The following is a 23,679-nucleotide window of genomic DNA, read 5'->3' as shown; positions in this document are numbered from 1 at the left end:
TGAACTCTTTCAAGTTTCACAGCATCCTTCCTATAGGAGGGAGACTAGAATTGCACACAGTATTCCGAAAGTGGCCTAACCAATGTCCTGTACAGCCATACCATGGCCTCCCAACTCCCTATATTCAATGCTCTGACCAATAAAGGATTTCTAATTTGAATCTTGCTGAACAAAGAAACACATTGCATTGCATTCATCAGGACAAACACAAGAATGCCAAATTTCAAGCAATTGTAGCAATTATTTATGATTGACTGAGGCATTTCTATGGAGAAAATGTTGGGAAATAGGGGATCCAGTCAGAGTTGAATTACCAATCAATCAGCACCTATTGTCTCTTGTAATATAAATTGTTGTGGTGGTTTAAAATTTGGCATTCTTGCTTGTGTACTGACGAATGCACGAGCAATACATCAACAACATATCTTTCAAATATCCATCTCCTTTTTTGCAGCTTAATTGAGCAGTCTGATGTACATTTAAAATCCTTTCACTCCACTGTAACATTGTGCCTCAATCCAGTTCCTCAACAGTGTCTGGCCGATGCTTCCAACTTCCTGGAGGAGCCATCCTTGTAGCTGTGAATCCGTTGGGAAGTTTGACTGCTTGCTCTCAACTGGTGGGCACTTTCTCGTCTACAGGGAATTGTTTAGAAATCTATTTCACTTAAGCCAGCTTCCAATTTGCTGGGGGACAATTACTATCCCATTAAACTGGGCTCATGACCTACCGCCAAAGGGTGGAGTTCCTGTTCACTGAATCACTCAGTAAAGCATCTTTTAACACTTCTGAGGAAGCAGCACTGGATCTGATACCTAACTGGGTTTATGCTCTTAACTGTAAAAACAAACCACACAAATCACCATTAATAAATAGATGTGATAATGACTAAATCTGTGTCATTTGTAAAGTTTTCTGGGTTAGTATATATTTTGCAGTAGCTTACTTCACATGAACACTTAAATCCAACAGAAATAAACCAAGATAGACAAAGTTAAGCTAAGCTAGGGGCATATTTTGTTAAAGTGTAGCTGATGTTGCCTTCTGAAAAATACATCCCATTGTTTTTAAAGCATTGTAAGACAAGGCTATGAGGATCATTGTAACAATTGCTGTGTGTCCGTCTCAACCATAAAGCTGTTTGCCAGAGGGAGAACATTAAAAAGGGTTTTGATGCTGAGTGCTGGGGCCATGATGAAAAGCCACAGACTTGCTTTTAGCCCCAGTGCAAATAAATTTAAAAGAACATCTTTAAACTCAAGAGCAATTTGGTGTTGCCCTGCCCACTGCTCATTCACCATTCCCTGCAGTAGCTACTGAACAGAAGCCAGCAGGAATTCATAGCTAATATTTCCAATCTATAGTGCAGAATCTGATCATTCCGTGGCTTCCTGCTAATCTGGTGAGCCCTGAGACAGGCAGTACACTTTTTAAGATATGCTACCTGAGGATCCAATGCCTTGCTGAGCTTGACTCCTTTGCTATCTCATTGATCACTTTGTGCTTTGTAACAGGTTATCCACTTCTTCTGAGCTGCTGAGTTGAGTGGTCATGAATTGCAGACGCAGGCAGCTAGCGTTTTATGGCTCTGTATGTGGTACTTTGCTTTGCTAATCAGTCTTTCCCGCAGAATTCAGGGCCACACCTTTCCAATACAAGGCCATCTCCTCGGGCACACCCAGAATATCACTCGCTGAATATCTTTCAAAAAGTCAGATTCGAAACTGAGAAAACAAATAGATTGCTGCCACACTTCTCATCAAAGTTCACATTTAAGCCCAAGAGACCCAGTCCCCCTGTGACACCGGGAGAGAAACCTGTCCTTACTAGTCTTCAATGAATTTCCACGCCAGTGTGAATGATGATGATCTAATCATTTATTGCTGAAAACGCAACTATATAATGGCTGGTACTTAAATTATTTAAACATTAAATGGTTCATTTCCCTGGCTAAGGCCACAGCTCTCAGCTCTGTAATTTATGCCGTTTGAAGATCCACAACCCTCATATTATCAACATGGGACAAAATGCAGTTCCCATAAATCTGCTGTTTGTAATGATTCCAAATTGTCACTTACTGGTGCCCAAGCCCAATCTTGCTATATCCACAGGGACTTGCCAGGCAGCGACACGCTATAAATATTCTTGTTATTGAATTTGCTTTTATTATTTCTCATTTATGTTATTAGTATAAGTTCAGGTACATAGTTCCATGAAAGTGAGTTTCAGGTAGACAGGGCGGTGAAGAAGGCGTTTGGTGTACTTGCCTTAATTGGATAGAGCGCTGAGTATTAGAGTTGGGACATCACATTGTAGCTGCTGAGGACATTGGTAGGGCTACTTTTGGAATACAATTGCTTTCGCCCTGCTATTGGAAGGATGTTATTAAATTGGAAAGGGTGCAGGTAAGATTTATGAGGACATTACCAGGACTGGAGAGTTTGAGTTTTGAGGAGAGGCTGGGACTTTTTTTTACCTGGAGCGAAGCAGATTAAGGGGTGACCTTATAGAGGTTTATAAAATTATGAGGGGCTTAGGGGAAAGACTGAAAAAGGACCTGGGAGGCAACCTTTTCACACAGAGAGTGGTTCATATGTGGAATGAACTGCCTGAGGAAGTGGTAAATGCAGGTACAGTTACAACATTTAAAAGACATTCGGACAGGTACATGAACAGGAAATGTTTAGAGGGATATGGGCCAAACACAGGTAAGTGGGACTGATTCAGTTTAGGAGACCTGGTTGGAATAGGCAAGTTGGATGGAAGCACCTGTTTCCTGTATGACTCTATGACTCTGTTCCTCCCTTATACAGCACTGGCCCTCAATAATTAACTGTCCAAACATACAACCTCTACTATCTCGACATATATGGGAATACTACCCTCTACCTCCCCGATACCCAGTCTCAACCTGACCCTTGGATTGTTTCACCACCTTATACTGAGTGCTTACGAGGTTCAGAGTTTAATACCCAGAGTCAATTAAGTTGATCAGCAAAATGCTTGCTACGTTGATCTGGGACTAACCATCAAGGCAAATGGGACCAAATGGGTCTGACTGGAGGAGATGGATAGACGCTCAACTAAAGGCATTGGGTAATCCAGGAAATGCCACGATTTTCATGAAAATGATTCAATTTTGAACTGACACATAGATGATAAAATCATTCCCCTACTCAACCCCTTCTGGGGTTAGGGAGGGAACCCCCCCCCCTATAACTGTCGCCCGGTAACCTTGCTGAAGAGGTCACCCTGGTGGAAATCCCTCACAAACCCCATGCAAGCTTTAAAAAGGACTTTGTGAACACTCCCTCCCCAAACCCGACTGACCCACGTTTCATCAGGACTGGCTGGATGGGAAGTAATGGGGATATTGGAGGAAAGCCAGGATTGGACTTTATTGTCGTGGAGTAGAATGATCATTCACTCATTGGTGATGAGCGGGAATGGAGGCTCAGAGTCAGTCGGTGTGGATTTGCTTAACAGCTAACGTTTGAGCCTGAAATTCGATGTTCTCCAACAGAGAGGCTTTAAAATGGGTCTCAATTTGGGTGAGCTGCCTCAGCCTCACAGACGTCCTGCTATTTTAAGGACAAATTTTCAGGTTGTTTGTTCTATCCAGCTGTCGAGAGTGTGGTGTTGGAAAAGCACAGCAGGTCAGGCAGCATCCGAGGAGCAGGAGAATTGACGTTTCGGGCATAAGCCCTTCATCAGGATGTGCTTTTCTAGCACCACACTCTCATACCTTGGAGTACACTTGCATTGTAACTTGAGACCATCCTGTACAGGGCATCTTTTGGGTTTCCACACAGCACTCACCCCATGGAGAGTGAAGGGTTAATACCTGCAGGGCACCTATCGATGATTTAAGGGTGGGGGGAGGCCTGAATTGGTAACAGGATAGGGAGATGGTCTGTCACCTTTCCTTCCACAAATGGGATAAGGGTGGAGGTAGGAAGGAGCATTGCGCTGCCCCTGCTACCCTTCTGTCTGACTTAATCCTTCCCCCCCACCCTCTTCCCATTACAAAATTTGCTGCCCCCCACATCTCCACACATTTAACTCTTTGGCAAACCATCAACAACAAAAAACAAAACAGATACCACCTCAAACAGGTTTCATCAGAAAATGTTCATGCCAGTGTCTTTTTCACTTCATTTTGTTTCAACTGTATTGAGACCTAAAGCCATCTAATGATGAGAGTGGGGAAGAAGTCACGTTTAGAACAAGCCACGACTGAGGAAGCCAAACTGGAGGGTTAACAATAGGGACTGAAGATGGGGAAACTTTGCCAAATGTTGATAAAACTCCCAGGGATTTCATGCCTCAACGTTTGAAGTAGAGGGCTCAATTTTAGCTTCTAACACTGTGCCTCCATCTCATTTCTGAGGTGGTTAAAATAGAGTGGGGACCCAACCACAATTGGACCTGCCTTGAGCTGGGGTGACTGCAATTTTAAAGTTCAGCCAAGAAGAATCCTCACTCCAAGCCACAGTAAACTATCTCAAATATGCAGGTTGGGCTCCAATTAAATGGAAGACCGTCAGGGCTGTGGAGGTGGAAGCAATAGTTCTCTCCATCAGCTCAGAGCTGTTTGAAATATCAAACACAGCCAGACGGGTTCCAGCGTGAGAGGTTTCTGAAAGAACAAGTTTCTTGAGAGTTGAGGTGAACTTGAGGAAAGGTTCAGCTTGGTCCCCATTCCCCTGACCATGAATCAACAACAGTCTGCACTTTTGTAGCAACTTTAGCATTGCAAGAGTTCCAAAGCTGCTTCATTGAAGCCTTATCAAAGATTTGATAATGAGCCACACAAGGGATGATTATAGGCACAGGGAGAAAGTGAGGACTGCAGATGCTGGAGAGTCAGATTTGAAAAGTGTGGCTCTGATAAAAAGTAGAGCAGGTCAAACAGCAACCAAGCAGCAGGAGAATTGATGGTTCATGATGAAGGGTTTATGCCTGAAATGTCGACTCTCCTGTTCCTCCGAAGCTGCCTGACCTGCTCTGCTTTTCCCAGCGCCACACATTTTAACTCAATATTATAGGTACAGGTAGCCACAAGTTTATAAGGTGAGAAAGAGAAAGAAGTCACAAGCTTTAGACAGGAAATTCAGAGTGTAGGACCCAAGCAGCTGAAGACATGGCTGACAATAGTGGAGTGATTGAAATCAGGGTTGAGAGTGGGGCGCTGGAAAAGCACAGCAGGTCAGGCAGCATCCAAGGAGCAGAAGAATCGACATTGCTGCCAAACCGGCTGTGTTTTTCCAGCACCCCACTCTCAACTCTGATCTCCAGCATCAGCAGTCCTCACTTTCTCTTGCTTGAAATCTGGGGCAAGCAGGAAGCCAGAGTTGAAGGACTGCAGAGATCTCATCGGGTTGTTGGAGAGACAGGGAGTTGAAAACAAGAATGCCAGTTTTAAACTCAAAGGTGTTGGTGGACTGGACAGCACGAGAGTTGGTAGGGGGTTAGATTTGGGCTTCCTGTTCTGAGTCAGTTATCCATCATTAAATGGATGGTTTCCACTTCAACTGGGGTCATATTGCTTCAACTGGTATCAGGCACTATTTCTTGTAGATAATATTTATTCAGAATGTTCTCTCCAAATGCTAGAAGATCAGAGAGATTGTTGACGATTTGCGACTGAAGGAAGCTGTCAAAAACTTGACAGAACTATGCTTGATGTCAGATATTGAAGCTCACTGGATCACAAAATTGCTGCAGCTGGAAGGAGGCCGTTCTGCCTTCCCTTGTGCATACTAGCTTTCTGTCATGATTAGAGTGGTGCTGGAAATGCACAGCTGATCAGGAAGCATCCGAGGAGAGCAGGAAAATTGTCGTTTCGGGCAGGAGCCCTTCATCAGGAATACTAGCTCTCTTTCAGTGAAACTCAACTAGCTCCACTACCCCATCTTTCCTCAGTGGTCTTCCAAATCTTTTATCATCTGATAAATCAAGAAGCCAAGTAAGAGTGGAATAGTAATTGCTTGGTTGCACAGAACCTAAACCTTGCTAATACCAGACACAAAGTTGAAGCTTTTTGTCCTGCACCCATCGGGATTGGGGTACAACAAGCCAAATATGGAAAAGGAATATCAATTAATGCAGAGTATGAAAACGGTGTTGATTGATTGGACCATGATTGGCATTGAGATGAAGCAGGGACTGTTAATTGCCAATCTTAGATGATGTCTTACTGACTTCGGAGCAGGCAGCTAGACTCTGACTGGTCAAGACGTTGCTGTAGGAATACAACAGCGTTTAGGAATCTCCAGGGAAATGACAATGGAGTACAAGTAACCATGGATTTATGTGTGTCAAGATGAGTCTGGCAGTTGAGGAATGCCAACTAGGATCAAATTCTTATGTAATTTTCACAAACTATGGATAGCATTTCCACCATGTCTACAACTGGCACAAGTTCACAGGGAAGATTTCTTGGCAGCCAGAAATTTCCAGAGCCCATTCCACTTTGGCCTTTACTTGTTTTAGGCTCATTTTATAATTTGAAATATGTTCAAGTGATCCAAGCAGCGTTCCAGCTGAACTGATCAGTCTTGTACATTAGTAACTGATCAACAGCCAAATAAAATGCACAAATTCACTTTAATCAGTCGATAACCTGGAATGTTAGAATTGAGACTGCACTGTAGCCTCTTCTAAAGAGCCCCCCAAAAAAGACTTGCACCTGTTTTGCACTCTCCACCACCACCGATGTCTCAGAAGTGTCACTGTTGTAATATCGGGAACAATGGCAAATACAAGAACAAAAACACATCAAATAGGAGCATGTGTAGGTCAATTGGCCCCTTGAACCTGCTCCATCACTGATGGCTAGTATGATTGTGGCCTTAACTCCACTTTGTCCTCAATGACCCTGAACTCTCTTGCTGATCAATCTCCCAGACTTGAATATATTCAATAACACAGCCTCCACTGAATGTCAGGGAACAGAATTCCACAGATTCATGGCCTTCTAAGAAAACACCTTTTCCCTCATTTCAGTCTTTAAATGAGTGATGTCTTTTCTTTAAACAGGGTCCCTATTTCCAGTCCTTCCCATGAGATTCTTTCAGCATCTACCTCATCAAGTCTCTTCAGAATCATGCATCTTTCAATAAGATCACCTCAAATTCTTCTAAATTCCAATGGACATGGGCCCAATCTGCTCAACCTTTCCTCATTAGATAAACCCTGTCATGCTGGGAATCAATTGGTGAACCTTTTCTGAACAGCTTCTTGTAGCTTTTTTAAGAAAGCTGACTGCACAGTACACCAGATGCAGTCTCACTAAGCCCTGTAGTTTGTCCCTACTTTTGTACATGCACTAAATGTTGCATTCCACTTGCCTTGCAAATTGCTTGCTGTTACCTGCATTCTACCTTATTGTCATTCATGTTACCTTATTATGGTTCAGGACATCCAGATCCCTTTGAATTCTGCAGTCTCTCTCTCTCTCTGTTTGTCTGCTGAAATAATGTGTTAACATTCTGTTCTTGCCAAAGTGGATAAGTTCACCTTTTCCTACATCATGCTGCAGCTGTCACTTTCTATGCCTATTCCCTTAACCTATCTAATTGCTTTTGTCAATTCTATGACTTTTTTGACAACTTGCTTTCTTACCTACTTTTGTGTCATCATCAAATCTAGCTACAATTTATTAAATTTAGTCCACAAACAGCAATGTGATAATGGCCTGATGAGCACTTTTTGCGATGCCAATTGAGAGATAAATATTGGTCAAGGCACTGGGCAGAACTGACCTGCTCTTCTTGAGCTGCCAGGGATCTGTTACATTCACTCAGGGAGGCAGATGGGGTCTCAGTTTAACGTCTCATGTGAGAGATGGTATCTCAAACTGTGCTGCACTCTCTGATTACCATTCCGGTGTGCTAGCCTTGATTTTAACCCTCATGCCATGGATATAGGGATTGAAGCTGGAGTCTTGTCTGTTGGAAGCAAGTGCTACTGATTGGCAGACCCAGACGGCACAGAATGTACTGAAACAAATTCACAAATATAATTTGCCATCATTCTGCTTTGCCTTCTAATGAGCAAAAGGGTTTATTTTTGTCAGATGCTTGGAAACTGCAAGAACCCGGCTACCCCAGACCAACCTGGGAGTTAAGATGCAAGTCAAATCTTAGTAGACTTGTTACCATTCTGGCCCTTTCAAACAGTTTGTTCCATTTGCATTTCCAAATACACAGATGCCAAGTTTAAACTTTACCACTAGATAGAGGTGCCAAATAGGCTGGGGCTGTTTTCCCTGGAGTGTCGGAGGCTTAGGGGTGACCTTATGGAGGTTTGTAAAATCATGAGGGGCATGGATAGGGTAAATAGACAAGGTCTTTTCCCTGGGGTGGGGGAGTCCAGAACTAGAGGGCATAGGGTTAGGGTGAGAGGGGAGAGATTTAAAAGGACCTAAGAGGCAACATTTTCGCAAAAAGGGTGGTGCATGCATGGAATGAGCTGCCAGAGGAAGTGGTGGAGGCTGGTACAATTACAATATTTAAAAGGCATCTGGATGGGTATGTGAATAGGAAGAGTTTGGAGGGATATGAGCCTAGATTGGATTAGGATATCTGGTCGGCATGGACAAGTTGGATCCAAGTGTCTGTTTCTGTGGTTTACGTCTCCATGACTCTATGACTTTATAGATGAATTTTTTAAAAAGTGCACACCAGGAATTCTTGAGTGTGAAACCTTCTGGTACAGCAATGATATTATCTGAGCAGAAGAGATCGAATTCTTGCCTGCAATGCCTCACCTAGTGATTACCTTTAAACAAGCCATTTCTTGGATGAGTGAAACCAAGGTAATTTTTTTTTCCTGACATTTTCCAAAGTATCTGCAGAAGAACAACTCATCTGCTCATCCTTACTGGTACGGTTTAGCAGTGATTAGAAAAAAAGAAGAAAAAAGAAATAAGGAAGAAATTGCATTGAGACCCTCGCCATCCGATAATTAATTTGGAAATGTCATCATGATCACACCAAAAGCAGAAGCAACGGATGAGTGAGTTGCGAGGTGGTAGCACAATATAGCAAACAATGATAGGGCTGCAATCTTTACCTCAACTTCCAAAGGTGTGCAGGTCAGGTGAATAGGCCATGGTAAATTGCCCATTGTGTTAGGTGCATTAGTCAGAGGGAAATGGGTCTGGGTGGGTTACTCTCCGGAGGGTCGGTGTGGACTTGTTGGGCCGAAGGGCCTGTTTCCACACTGTAGGGAATCTAATCTAATCTAAAAATGGATGTTATTTTCACTGTCACTGCAACTGGCCTGGGTTCACAGAAAGGAGCTGTTTGCAGTTAAAAAGTCAATTGCATTTCATGCCAAATCCCATTCTGTTCTTGGCTGCATATACTGTTGGCTTCATCCTCTATGGTGGAAGTCTAGAAGGACAATATCCAGAAGCTCACTGGGGACCAATAACAGCTCATGACCCCATGGGCTGTCAAGCCTGACAAATCATATTACTGGCATTAATCCTTATATGTAGATATAATGTTAATTGAGAGCAATGTTGCAGCAAAATAAGCCAATTGTTTACACCTGCACTATTAACTTTAGAATTCCAGTGATAAAATTGTCCTGATCCTGCAGAGTTCATGGGCTCAAGTTAAAAGGTTGATTGATATCAACAAATTTTAACTTAATGTAACAATATGTAGTTCTTGCATTCTTAATGCATGCAACAGTTTCAATACGCAAGACTGTCTAAATATGACACTCTTAGACTTGCTGTTGATATTATTATGCATTTCCAATAATTTAAAGACTTCCATTGCAACATCCATGAGTTTTACAACCTTTGGGGAAAAGCATATGTTTCTGCTTAAACCGTCCCATAGCCTATTTCAGGAAAACATCAACAGCAGAAGGGTTTTTGTTTTATGACTTGGCATTTAAAAGTTGTATTTACGGCCAAGAATAGATGATTTGTGGTCTCAAATTCATATTCAAAATATAACAAATTAACTAATATTGTTTTCACTTATTAAAGATGGGTGGGGGGGCGGGGGTGGTAAAAGCTGAGATCCAACATTATGCCTCAGTTTAAGCCAAACTGCAACAGGTTCAACAAATGCAATTCCACAACAACGGCTGAAGACAATGCACACGTGTCTGAAGCTGGGGTTACGCACCAAATGCTGGTGCAAAAAATTTTCACTGGAGCTGCACTCATCTCCATTTCCAGACACTTTCTTATCAGGAAGGGGAATGGTTCAGATTCAAGGATTTGTAGCAGAGCCTTTAGCTCAGTTGTGACCTGAACAGACCTGATAGGATTAGGAATACAGGAGCAGCAAGGGCATTGCATTGTAGTAATCAATGATTCAACACTTCTTCTTGCGGAAGACAAGATTGTACTGGGAATTCCACAACCATCACCAGGAATTCATGTGAGGCCATTTAAATGTCTCCATGTACAGTAGCGTACAATGGTTGTGTTGAAATTTCTGTACTTTCAACAAGAATCAAGAGAAACAAAAAATAAGTTCAAGGACTGCATTTGAACTTGAATTTCTATGTTGATGTAAGGTGAGAATACATCAGATTGACTGTACTGGTATAGTCTGAATTAGGTAAAAACGAGGACTGCAGATGTTGGAAACCCGAGTCTGAATTAGAGTGGTGCTGGAAAAGCACAGCAGGTCAGGCAGCATCCAAGGAGTAGAAAAATCAACATTTCGGGCAAAAGCCCGTCATCAGGAATAGAGGCAGGAAGTCTGCAGGGTTGAGAGATAAAATCTGTACTGGTATAGTGTAAATCTAATGTGAGAAATTACTTATGCATGAGGAGCTGCCCAAAGATGGAGACACTTTTGCATATTATTTACATCTTAGCATTGACAAACCAGCTGCATGTTTTGCATTGTGTACATTTACCGCTGATAGTGATTTCCATTGGCTTCCCCAATGGTTTAGTGTGAGCATGGCCTATGATATTACATGACAAAAACCAGGCAAATGTTATATTTGCACTGTGCGATCTCAGTTGGAATACAACAATATGTGACGTCATCCATCCATCCACTGGACACAAGAAAAATCAAACAAAGTTCCTATAGCTGCTCACTCCCTGTTTGGACGGCATGTGGTTAGCATTGTTGCCTCACAGCGCCAGGGACCCAGGTTTGATTCCAGCCATGGATGGCTGCTTGTGTTGAGTTTGCACATTCTCCCTGTGCCTGTGTGGGTTTCCTCTAAGTGTTCTGTTTTCCTCCCACAGTCCAGGGATGTGCAGGTTAGGTAGGTTAGCCATGGTAAATGCAAGGATGTGGGTGGGATACTCTTTGATAGGTCAGTGCAGACTCAATAGGCCAAATGACCTCGATCTGTACTGTAGGGTTTCTATGAAAAGGATAGAACAGTGTACAGTGGAACCTGGATTATCTGGCATTTGATTATCTGAACATCAGATTATCCGGTAAGATCACAAGGTCCTGAAGCTTGGCTAAACTATGTTATCCAACATTCGCTTATCTGAAATTTGATTAACCGAACGCAATACTCCCCACCCGTGTCCTTCTGTAAATGTCACAAGAGGACACCAGTGTTTTTATCTGTGATGCACATTTATTCTCTCCTTTACTATTTAATTAGCTTTCCAGCAAACAAAGATTGGATGTATGAATGAAGAGCACACATTTTGCGCTGGTCACTGGGTTTTGACACCAGTGTCTTGAGGAAATGGAGCTAGGACTAACCTCTGCCTTCATGAGAGAAGGGATGAAAGATGAGAAACAGCCTAGAGTTCAAGGTAAAATTTTGAGCCTTTATCAGGCTACCCAGCCCACATCCCAAGGGCTGAACAAAAATAACCTTGGGAAAGAATCACCATAGCCTTCTTGCCCCAGTGGACAATAGTTCAAACCAGCATTTAATTCTGCTTAAGTAACTCGGAAACTTTGATTAACTCATCATAAAACCTTGCTGACTATTGTGATAAATGAGAATGCAGCTACCTGCTTCCTTCATGAGAATAGTCTCTGACCTTGAAAACTGTGCCATATCATCAATCAAAGGAATATAATCTGTTGCTTAATGCAGACAAATGGAGTTACTTCGATTTTGCTGTGTTATTCGCATACAAAAATAAGTTGTATTTCCTTCATGACTTGTCACTTCCCTTGGAACTATTCCAATGGCTTCACATGCAGCAGATCTCAATCACTGTTCTCAGGTAGATTACAGCAGCTAAAGTTTTTTTTTATTTAAAAAAATGCAGACAGCGTGTTGGAATGTTGGCCAGAATGCTGGAGAACTTGTTGATTCATGCTGCTGGATTCTAAAGGTTCGCCTGGACCAGCCCAGACAGTGGAAAGGACCTTCATTTAGCAACTGGTTTGCACGACAGAATTTTCAGATTGCCCTGCATTGCACCAATACTGCACCTGACAGCCAACCTAGATTTTGGGCTGCCCAGACTCCTTTATCTTTGGTTGCTGAGGCAACAGTTCTATCACCTGAGTAGCTGATAAGATTGAATACACCAATCCTACAGATCTCCTACTGAGCTGCAGTATCCCACAGAATGATGCCAAATCCATCTTGTGTTTAGTTAAAAGGAACCACATTTCTGTACAGCTGACAAAAGGTTTCTTGTGTCTCTCTTGCTGATATAGATTGGCAGAACCAGCCTTACCATCCTCCAGACACTGAAAACATGACAGTTGATGCAAATAATGACTGTTTTTCTTAAGTAATATTAGTTCCAAAATATCAACATATGGATTATATCATGATTAATACAGTGCTCCATCAAATTTGACCATGAATAACACGTGCTGGATTAGCAGGGCATTATTACCATCATTAATTTTTCAGTTCAAAGCACACACATTGATAGTAATGCAACACATATTTGCACACAGTCTGACACTGTCAAGATGACATGGTCTGTGTGAAAAATGCAAGTCTTGGCTGATTCGTTTCGGTTTTTGTATTTAATGGGGGGGGGGTCAAATAGCCCAATTTCAATAGCCATGATGTTAGGGGGCAGCAGTGGAATTGAGGTATTGTCATCTCAAGACAGAGGCTGATGTTCTGAGGACATGGGTTCAAATCCCACAATGGCAAAGTTAGAATTCAATTGATGAAATTAAAATAAAGGTCAATCTATTGCAAAACATTGTCAATTTATGTAAAAACCCATCTGGTTCACTGAGGGAAGGAAAATTTTCCTTCCTTAGCCAGTTTGGTCTTTGTGTGACACCAGATACCTAAATTGCCAAATAGTCCGTTCAGTTCAAGGGCAATTAGGGTTGAACAACAAATGCCTGACTTGCCAGCAAAGTCTACATCCCACGGAAGACTAAAGAAGATACTAAAAGAGTATCACTGTTGGCACAGGAACCCTCTGAAAGCAACTGTGATTTTTATGTTCTACTCACTCTTAAAAATGAACATTAATAAAATAATGCATTAATCCCAATAAAATTTTCTCATTTGCAAAATATATTAACTTTACATTTAAGATCTAATGTTTTGCAATTATATCATCTCCCCATTTGATATAAACTGTTACTATTTAAATATTGTACCAATTTAATTTTGTCACGACAATGGTTATTGCCAATCCTTAAGGTATTCGGTTTGGTTCATTCTAATCATCTTTTTATTTGATCATTTTGTCCTGAAGACTCTTCAGTGCCTTTGCAAAATGGTGGGCTGAACTGCTCCCAATCAGCTTGATTAATCCTTTGATTCCATCATTAACTGTACGCAGTTGAACAAAATGGCCAAAGGGTCCACTCATGCTCCTAACTCACATGTTCATATGTCATAGGACCACTGGGTAATCTATTGTATGTCACGTCTTGAATGCAGATCATAGATTTATGGCTCTGTGTCTCACAATACACCTTGTGGTGCTTTTCTATGTTAACCATACTCCTATGTGTATGACTTATTGAAGGTGGAATTCATAGCCAAGATCAATGCACCAACCAATGGCCACATACCACAAGAACATAAGACACAGGAGCAGAAATCAGGCCATTCAGCCCATTGAGTCTGCTTCACCATTCAATCATGGCAAGTTAGTCTTAGTCTCATGAGGGAAAAGCAGTGACACAACACCAATGTAACTCAGTTGACTCATCATGGTCTCCAAGACTGGGTTAGGTCTAGCAACTGCAAATAGGGGGAAAAGAGACTCAGTTGTTTCATGCCTTTTGTGACTTTGGGCTGTTCCAAAACACTTCACAACTAAGTACGTAATTTAGAAGTATGGTTGCCATTGCAACATAGAAAAATGGGGAGCCAATTTGCACACAGCAAGCTTCTGTGAACAATCACCGGATAACCTGACTTTAGAGACACATTGCTCTGTTCAAAATAATGCCCTGGGATCCTTTATATTTGGCGGGACCTTTGTTTACCATCTTTATCGAAAGTTGGTGCAGGATTCCTCTGGAGTGGAATTTACTGCTCTAACCAGCTGAGTGATCAGACAAGGTTGCTGGATCATAGTTAAGAATATTACCATTCCAATTTAACATTTTCCAGGGAAGAATGTTGAAAAAAGCATATAATGTGAGAGAATGCAATGCAGAATAAGTTCTTGTTGAGGTAAAAGGAGCTAACCTGCTCAAAATGTCTCCTGAACAATATCTATTCAGAAAAATATTCATTGTTTCTGAGTCTGGTGATGAAGACCAAGGAGTGACTCATTTTGTTGTTCTTTGGCTGAATTCTGTCCATGTAGTGGACAAGAGGTAGTCATGAGAGAGCTCTCGCCCAGCCCCCCTGTGAAAATCTGCTTACTCCAAGAAAGGATGTTGGAAATAGCTCTTCCTTGGCTGAAAGGTGGGCATCCTCAGCTGGGGGCAAGAATAGTTCATGATGGATACTTTCTGAAAATGCCACACAAGATTCCAAGACAGACTTCAATTGGTTAGGCCCCGATAGGGACAGGCACAAGGGCCTATGGGTAGGTTGGTTTACCAATGCTGAGTGAGCAGGGTTGAAAGCACCATGGCGGTATCAGGCCATTTTCACAGCGGCGAGATTCAGGAAGGGACAGGTTGCAACAGTTTCATCAGTTTTGCTGGTTAAGTGCCTGGTAGACCCCAGCATTGGAAGCTGACTGGAATTTTCCAGACTGCCCTCTAGGTTCCCTGTGGTAACAGTGTAGCTGTCTGGCCTTGCATCTCCTGCTTTGATAGCTCTCCTTAACTGGATGCCAGATCCATCCTCTCGCTATCAATTGGTCAATTTCAGGTAAGTCACAGCGCGGGGTCTGTGCCCCACACAAGAGAGGCTTCTGACTTGCATTTGACCCCGATTTCAGGGAGCAAGGAGCAAATCTTTATAGAATCCCTACAGCATAGAAACAGGCCCTTTGGACCAACAAGTCCACACAGACCCTTTGAAGAGTAACCCACCCAGACCCATTCCCCTGCCATATTACTCTACATTTACCCCTGACTAACCACACGTAACCTACACATCCCTGAACACTATGGGCAATTTATCATAATCTATTCACCTAATCTGCACATGGGAGGAAACTGCAGCACCCGGAGGAAACCCATTCAGACACGGGGAGAAAATGCACACTCCACACAGACAGTCGCCTGAGGTTGGAATCGAACCCAGGACCCTGGTACTGTGAGGTTAGCACCACTGAGCCGCTGTGTCACCCAACCTTGTAAATGATACAGTAGTTGATCTATATTGAATCAAACAGCTGACCTCAGTGTCTCTGATTTGGTCCAAGAGTGTGAGGCTACTGGATAAGAAAAGGACAGAACCTGAATCTGAAGCCTCTACAGTTGATCAGCTTCCAGATATTCAGCAGAACATCATGGTAGAATAGCCAATAGGACACAAACAGTGGGCTGGCAGAGAAGTGGGGAGAAGTGGGTGTAACTTATTGTGGCTATGAAGGAGGATGACTTAGGCGCTGAGTATATGCAAAAAGATGACTTGTGAGGTCAGACAAATGGGGTCATCTTATGTGCTGGGGTGACATGTACACCGTGATTTATAGAAATGTTCCATATGCATAATTATAACTTTATGGGCGGCACGGTGGCGCAGTGGTTAGCACTGCTGCCTCACAGCGCCAGAGACCCGGGTTCAATTCCCGACTCAGGCGACTGACTGTGTGGAGTTTGCACATTCTCCCCGTGTCTGCGTGGGTTTCCTCCGGGTGCTCCGGTTTCCTCCCACAGTCACAAAGATGTGCGGGTCAGGTGGATTGGCCATGCTAAATTGCCCGTAGTGTTAGGTAAGGGGTAAATGTAGGGGTATGGGTGGGTTGCGCTTCAGCGGGTCGGTGTGGACTTGTTGGGCCGAAGGGCCTGTTTCCACACTGTAAGTAATCTAATCTAATCTAATCTAATCTAAACTTGTAATAGTCATGTGGTAGGAATCCCACATTGTCAGTATGCAATACTTAAATGGAAGATAATGTTCACTTTTACACAATTAGTATTGAATCCAGTCCTCTGGAGGGTCAGCCCAGCTTATGTTGCAATGACTTCAGCAGTTTTAGTACTCAACTAAATTGAGAGAGTTCCAGAATTTGCTCTTCATTCATAATTGGAAATCTGAGTGAAGCACACTCAGTATTCCAATGGTTCAATCTCTGAAATATTAATCTACAAATGGACCTGTCAATGAAGTAATAATGTCTCATAGAGATGTACAGCATGGAAACAGACCCTTTAGTTCAACTAGTTAATGCTGACCAGATATCCAACATGAACCTAGTCCCATTTTCCAGAATTTGGGCCATATATCTCTAAACCCTTCCTATTCATATACCTATCCAGATGCCTTTTAAATGTTGTAGTTGTACCAGCCTCCACCACTTCTTCTGGCAGCTCATTCCATACACGCACCACCCTCTGCGTGAAAAAGTTGCCCCTTAGGTCCCTTTTAAACTCTTCCACACTCAGCTTAGACCTATACCTCTAGTTGTAGACTCCCATACCCTAGGGAAAAGATGTTGGCTATACACCCTATCCATGCCCCTCATTCCAAACTCATCCAGATCCACGAAAGTCCAACAGGTTAATCTGATTGGATTGATCTGTTCGAAGTTTATGGTCAGAATACTCTGGCCCGGAGCCCTGAGTTGCAGGTTTAATTTCATGGTGAGCAGAATTGGAGAGGGGGAGGAAATGGAAGCAGACTTTTCCAGATCGCAACACAGTGATCCCCACTAAAAAGCGAGCTTGTGAGGAAAGACTTGCCAAAGCTCCTTCATCCTTTCAAACCCATGACCTCTATCTCCTGTAGGAATGTGGACAGAGGATGTAGCAGCGTCATGGCATTATGACAAAGATATTATGGTGAAATCTTGACCCAAATGAATCCAGGAAGTGCAGGAGGGTAGCAGCATATGGGAGAAAACTTAAGAAAAGAAATGTTCTTTTAAATATTTTCTAATCAACCTGCTCAGAGATGTTATGACACACTGTGGGACTTGAACCCATGCCTCCTGTCTCAGAGGTAAGGACACTTCCATGGTGCCACATGAGAACTGAAATTGTTAATTTTTAGCTATTTTAATTTTTTTGACTACCCACCACCAAATCATCCATTTGGCAAATTCAACAGGTGATGATTTATAAGCACTGGTCAACAGGGGCAGCTCAGCAACATCAAAAGAAATGTTACGAAACGTAGCTGAGGAGACATTTCTTCACCCAAAGGGTGGTGAGCCTGTGGAATTCATTACCACAGGAAGTAGTTGATACCAAACATGACGTGTAGTCAAGGGGTAGCTCGATATAGCACCTGGGGTGAATGGGATCAAAGGTTTTGGGGGAAAAGCAGGATTAGGTTAATGAGTTGGACAATCAGCCATGACCATGATGAATGGTGCAGCAGGCTTGAAGGGCTGAATGGCCTCCTCCTCCTCCCATCTTCTATGTTTCTATGGGCTAAAGCAAAATTGAATTGAGAAAGGAAATGTTGCAGTCTAGCTGCTATGGTGCCTGCCTGTTTTTAATGCCTCCAGGATTAGTCGACACTGTGTGCTCAGTCTCTATGGACACCTGGGCACAATCATAGCCAGGCAGGAGGGGCAGGCCTTTGGAATGACGATACCCTTCACGGCCCTCTATTTGGCCACTTTATCCAGGCCCAGCAGTAGGTCCATGTGGAGGTCCTCTGACTTGAGCACACCCCTCCACATCAGGTGGGGAAATGTTTTTTCTTCTTTTTCATACTCTGATGTGTTATCACACCCAACTAAGCGACTTTCCCACCACTAAACTCACAGTGACCTTTTTTCCTGTTTTTTCCTGATTAACGACCACCAGTAATCACTCGTGTAGTCAATCAAATATTTACATACAAAGCCTATTATGAGCAGTGCAAAACGTCAAAAGTGACGATGAAGGGGTGGGAGGAATCAGGGCAAAACGGAAGGGGCTAAATCAAAATGGAGTTGGAAGGGGATCAGCAGTATCCCCTTTCAGTGCTGACCTATCGATGTGGGGATAAAGGGAACAGAAACCAGAGACTTAGACTCAATATCATGCTTGACATTCCCGTGCAGGACTGAGACAGTGCTATGCTGTTGGAGGTGCCAACTTTCAGATGAGACGTTAAACCAAGGTCCCATATACCCTCTTGGGCAGGTGTAAGAAAATGATGAGGGGAGTTATTCCCTGTTTTCTGGTCAATATTTATCTCGACCAAAGTTATTTTAAAAAAAGAAATCTGGTCATTATAACATTTTACATGAAATTGGCTGTGTGTAAATTAGCTGACGCATATACAACTTTACCAGTGTTGCATTGTCTATAAAAGACTTTGGGGAAGACTTGAGGTGATGCGAGATGCCACGTAAATACACATCTTTCTTTTTGTTCAAAGTTCTTTGTCACTGCAGAATGTTTTCTGCAATATCTTAGGACATTGAGCAAGGTGAAAGTTGTGGTCCAGAGTATATAGATATGGTGCATTGAGACACCTCCCAGTACACAGAGGGGATGATTGGGCAGGCTACCTGAGATGGGGTAAGCCTAGCAGTGAATGTAAACACCAGGGTATGACTGAGGTATGAAAATATCAAGATTATACATACATTCTTGAATTATTTGTATTTTGTTTGTACATGAGGTATCACTGTGACAGATTGACCTTATCATTACCAGGTGTACTTCTTTTTACTGAATTAGTTAAAATTTGAAATCTCTGCAACAAAATAAGCATCTTCAAGGCTTGTAAACCCGGTGTTAGATTTCCATGACCCATTGTGGATTTTAGCTTGGATGTGTTTATTGCCTGTTTTGTGATCCACTCTGTATCTTGTTCGAACAGACTCAGAACAGCTTCTCTCTCTCTCTTTCTCTCTCTCTCTGTTGCAAGGTCACCCCTATTCCGCAGAGACTGCAGTATTCCAATTTTCATATGCCTCACTGCAGGCAACTGAAAACAATCAGGGCAGCTCACTCCTGATTTGTGTTGCAATCGATTTATGCTTAAGCCTCTCTAGATCAATAAAGAACCAGCATTACCCCACAAGATGCCTTCCCTTTGGTTGCTACACTGCAGGATTGAAGAACCGGTGTCCTCTTGTAAGACTGCATGCATTTCACTCTCTCATAGTCAGATGTTATTATGCATCTGCGACTGTGAATTCAGTGGAGTTCTAACTTAGTTATGAAGAGAAAATCTAGCGTCTTAGCACAGCATTCCTAATGCGCAGAGTGTTGCTTCAGTCACTGGTGCCTGATGCTTTATTCACTGATTGTCCTAGCTAGGCAGTGCATCAAAATAGATACTTCTCACTTACCTGACAGCATCTGTTTATTGCTTCGGGAGTCCTTTGTAATCCTTTGTCACCAGCTGATGGAGAGTGTGTTTGTTGGCACGGCGGGATGCATAAATACTCCTCACTTCCCTTCCCCCCTCCCTCCACCTTGCTGCAGAATGCAACGTGACCCCATTGACACAGAGAAATCCTCTGCTCCATTGCCAGGAAAGCCTTGCTTTTATGAAATCCCCTAATTAAAAACCCTGTTCCATTGCCATCGTCAGCTTCTCAGCCAACTCAACCAACAGTCTGTCATCTCTGCCGGTGACAAAAAGCCTGCTGCTGTTTTCCCTCATCTCGGAAAAGAGGGACTGGCTGCTTCAAGTCAATGTGAAAATATGTCTGGAATGATAGCAATAGGTTCACTGATGTGGCACTGTCACTCCCATTGGAATGTTTGCTTTTGTGTTTTAAAATCAACTTATTGTTGAGTTCAAAGATTTAGAGGTGGACTCACGCGATGGTGTGAGTGAATGTATTCCAGCCTTAGTAATTCTGAGGCCTGGACTAAAGTATCCAGAGACAGGAGCTTAAACCACATCATGGCAGCTAGAGAATTTAAATTCAGTTAATTAAATAAACCCTGACTAAAAATCTAGTCCAGTAATGAGGACCAAATAACTACCAGCTTGTTTTAAAACCCGACCTGTCTCCCAAACTTTGTCAAGAGAAAGAAATCTGACATCTTTACCCAGTTTTGGCCTATACGTGACTCCCAACCAACAGCAATGTGGTTGACTCTTAACTGCCTTTGAAATTGGCCCAGCAAGCCACTCAGTTAAGGGCAATTAAAGATGGAGATTAAGTGTTTGCCTTGCAAGCAATGACCTCATCCACAAATTAATAAGAAGAAACACCACAATTTCCTCAGTCTGGCTCATTAACTACTTTATAAATCCGCATTTATAAACTAGTTAGTGAGATTCCGATAGAGGGGAGACATTGCCCTCTGTAGCAGCCCCATGAGCCTCCAAAGGCAATTGTGGATGGGCAACAAATACTGCCCTTGCCAGTGGCACCTACATCCCCTGAGAGAATAAAGAAACAGCTGGATGTTAACAATCTGATGTGTAACAACCAAGTTTGCAAAGAGGTACTATATCTTGTCACAATGGCATTTTGTATTATTGTACTCTCTAAGCTCCTGAGCTTTCTGAAATGAAAGCGTGTAAGTGTGTATGTGTGTATACAAGTGTGCGCGTGCTTGTAAATGTGCATGTGTTTGAGTGTGTTCACACACACGTGTACTTGTGTGTATGTGCATGCTTGTGTGCGTGCATGTATACATGTTTGTGAGTGTACGCGCGTGCGTGCATGTGTGTGTATGTCTGTGTGTGTGCGCGCGTGCGTGTATTGGGTAGAGAGGGAAACACCTGCAGATGGAGTACAGTTCTGTAGGAAATAGAGACTCATAAATGGTTACCCTTCCCACATTACATACATGTTTGAGGGCTGTTCAATGACTGAGTCCAATCCTTGCCTCTCCTGATGTCCAAAACATGTTTTGTCCGGGATCACTGGATGACTAACTAACTCCTCCAACCATACCACCTCCTCAGCAGTGCCAAGAATATATCAGATCCATCTTCCCTCATTCCAGTGCCTGCTATTTGCTGATGCAGCAGCCAATCCCAGCACATCCCTTAGTGTGTAGTTCAATACTTTAGGAAGGGCAGTACCATGCATTTCCACAACTTGCTATTAATGACAAAATCTGAAACAGGAGAATTGAGATGCACGTGACTGAAACTAGGATGCAGAAAAAAGCTCTCTCTCAGAAGATTCGTCCATTCACTGAGCGTTTTAGAGTTTGAGTAACTCTTCCTCAAATTCAGAGGACAGAATCATCTCAAAAGCGTGGGAGAGACAGTGGGGTATTTTCAGCTGGTTCATTTTGGACACTGGGACCAGGGTGATCACAAGCACGTGCATCCGAAAAATCTCATGTCAACTTTATATTGCACCAGCATTTGTGGGTCTTTAGTAGAATTTCGGGAAAAGGAACTCAATTAATGTCAGTAAAGAAGCATGCTTTATCATACTGCTTGCTGTTTGGTGCAGGCAAATGTAAATGGGACAAGGCAGAACCCATTGCCTCTCTGTCTGAAAGAATGACATGAAAATATACAGAGTTCAGCAGAAGAGAGTCCCTCACAGCATGTGCAATACACCATACCACCGGGACTGCAGCAACAATTTAAGCTCCAGTCAGAGGGTTATAGAGTCATAGATATGTACAGCACCGAAACAGAATTCGTGGTCCACCTCATCCATGCCAACCTGATATCCTATATAAATCTAGTCCCGTTTGCCAGAACTCGGTCCATATCCCTCTAAACCCTTCCTATTCGTGTACCCATCCAGCTGCCTTTTAAACATTGTTATTGTGGGGATCTAAGATGGCGGCGATCTGAGAAGATCACACTGCAGAGCTTCGCATCGCAACCGGAGCAAGACGGTCCTTTAACCCACCCAACCCAGGTCATCAAGATTTCTTGGGGCGTTGGAAAGATTGTGGAGCCCCAAGAAACATTTAAAAATTGACTTACCTGTATTTCAAAAGGGAGGAGGAGCATCTGAGGCTGGATCTGCAGCTCAGCCTGCAGCAGCCTCGGAGCCAATTACTCTCCAGGACCTGGTGAACCAGCTCTCGAAATCTCACGAGATGTTGGGGAAATAGATTGAAGAGAAGCTGGCTCCAGTCTCTCTCATGCTGCAGAAGCATGAGCAGCAGCTGGAACCCAGGTCATCAGGATTTCTTGGGGCGTTGGAAAGATTGTGGAGCCCCAAGAAACATTTAAAAATTGACTTACCTGTATTTTCAGCTGTCCAGAAATGCCTATAAAGGGAGGAGGAGCATCTGAGGCTGGATCTGCAGCTCAGCCTGCAGCAGCCTCGCAGCCAATTACTCTCCAGGACCTTGTGAACCAGCTCTCGAAATCTCATGAGATGTTGGGGAAACAGATTGAAGAGAAGCTGGCTCCAGTCTCTCTCATGCTGCAGAAGCATGAGCAGCAGCTGGGAGACCTGGAGAAGAGGACGGATGAGGTGGAGCACAGGGTCACAGTGGTGGAAGCTGATGCCAGTTCATTCAAGGAAGAGATCCAAGCCCTGAAGATGCAGGTTCGTAATTTGCGTGACCAAGTGGATGATCTTGAAAACAGGGGCAGGAGAAAAAACATTCGGATCATCGGTCTGCCTGAAGGTAAGGAAGATGAGCGGCCTGCTGAATTTGTTGAAGATTGGCTTCCGAAATTCCTTGACTTGCAGACTGGCATGAGAGGATTGAAGATAGAGAGGGCTCACTGGGTCGCAGCACGGAGTTCGGGTCTGGGTCAACGCCCTCGTCCTTTCCTGGTGCGGTTCCATCATTACCGGGATAAGGAGAGAGTCATGGAGGCTTCCAGACTCCAGGGGAAGGATCCAAAGACCCTAATTTATGAGGGCTCTAAGATCATGTTCTTTCAGGACTTTTCAGTGGCGGGGATCCAGAAACAAAAATCATATGATGATGTCAAGAGAAGGTTGAAAGAGCTTGGGATTCAGTTCTCCCTGAGATATGCGGCAGTGCTTCGGATCACCTTAGATGGATCCATGCACCTCTTTGACACATCAGAGAAGACAAGAGACTTTGTGGACAAACTAACCTAAGTTAAACAATTGTAGTATGTATAAATATCGTTGCTTGGGTATGCGTTTATCATTCTGTAAAAGAAATGGAGGAAATCCGGTTGGAGCTTTGTTTTTCCCCTTTTTTTCCCTTTTTTCCTCTATTGATAATAATTTGGTTCAAACTATGTCTGGCGATGGTTAAGATGTACATTTTAAATTTCTAAGTTAGGACATACCAAAGGATGGGTGGGGTATTTATTCCCCTTTTTTTA

At 43.0% G+C, this 23,679-nt stretch overlaps 1 protein-coding gene across 4 annotated transcripts in view; it reads right to left on the bottom strand.

Annotated features, from left to right (window-relative positions):
• The window catches only part of luzp1 (leucine zipper protein 1), a 149,460-nt gene that overhangs the window by 31,781 nt on the left and 94,000 nt on the right, over positions 1 to 23,679 (bottom strand). The window contains exon 1 of one of the 4 annotated variants that reach the window (XM_043717400.1): positions 19,775 to 19,873. The exons of the other annotated variants lie outside the window; for them this stretch is intronic. The gene's annotated coding sequence lies outside the window, so the exon portion shown is untranslated. Of the gene's footprint in view, positions 1 to 19,774; positions 19,874 to 23,679 lie in introns of those variants that run through there. 4 annotated transcript variants of the gene reach the window in all.

This window comes from Chiloscyllium plagiosum, chromosome 27, assembly GCF_004010195.1.
Source record: "Chiloscyllium plagiosum isolate BGI_BamShark_2017 chromosome 27, ASM401019v2, whole genome shotgun sequence".
In the NCBI taxonomy this organism is placed as follows: Eukaryota; Metazoa; Chordata; class Chondrichthyes; order Orectolobiformes; family Hemiscylliidae; genus Chiloscyllium; species Chiloscyllium plagiosum.
Note: the sequence above shows the minus strand (reverse complement) of the source record. Positions and strands in the feature narration are given on the sequence as shown.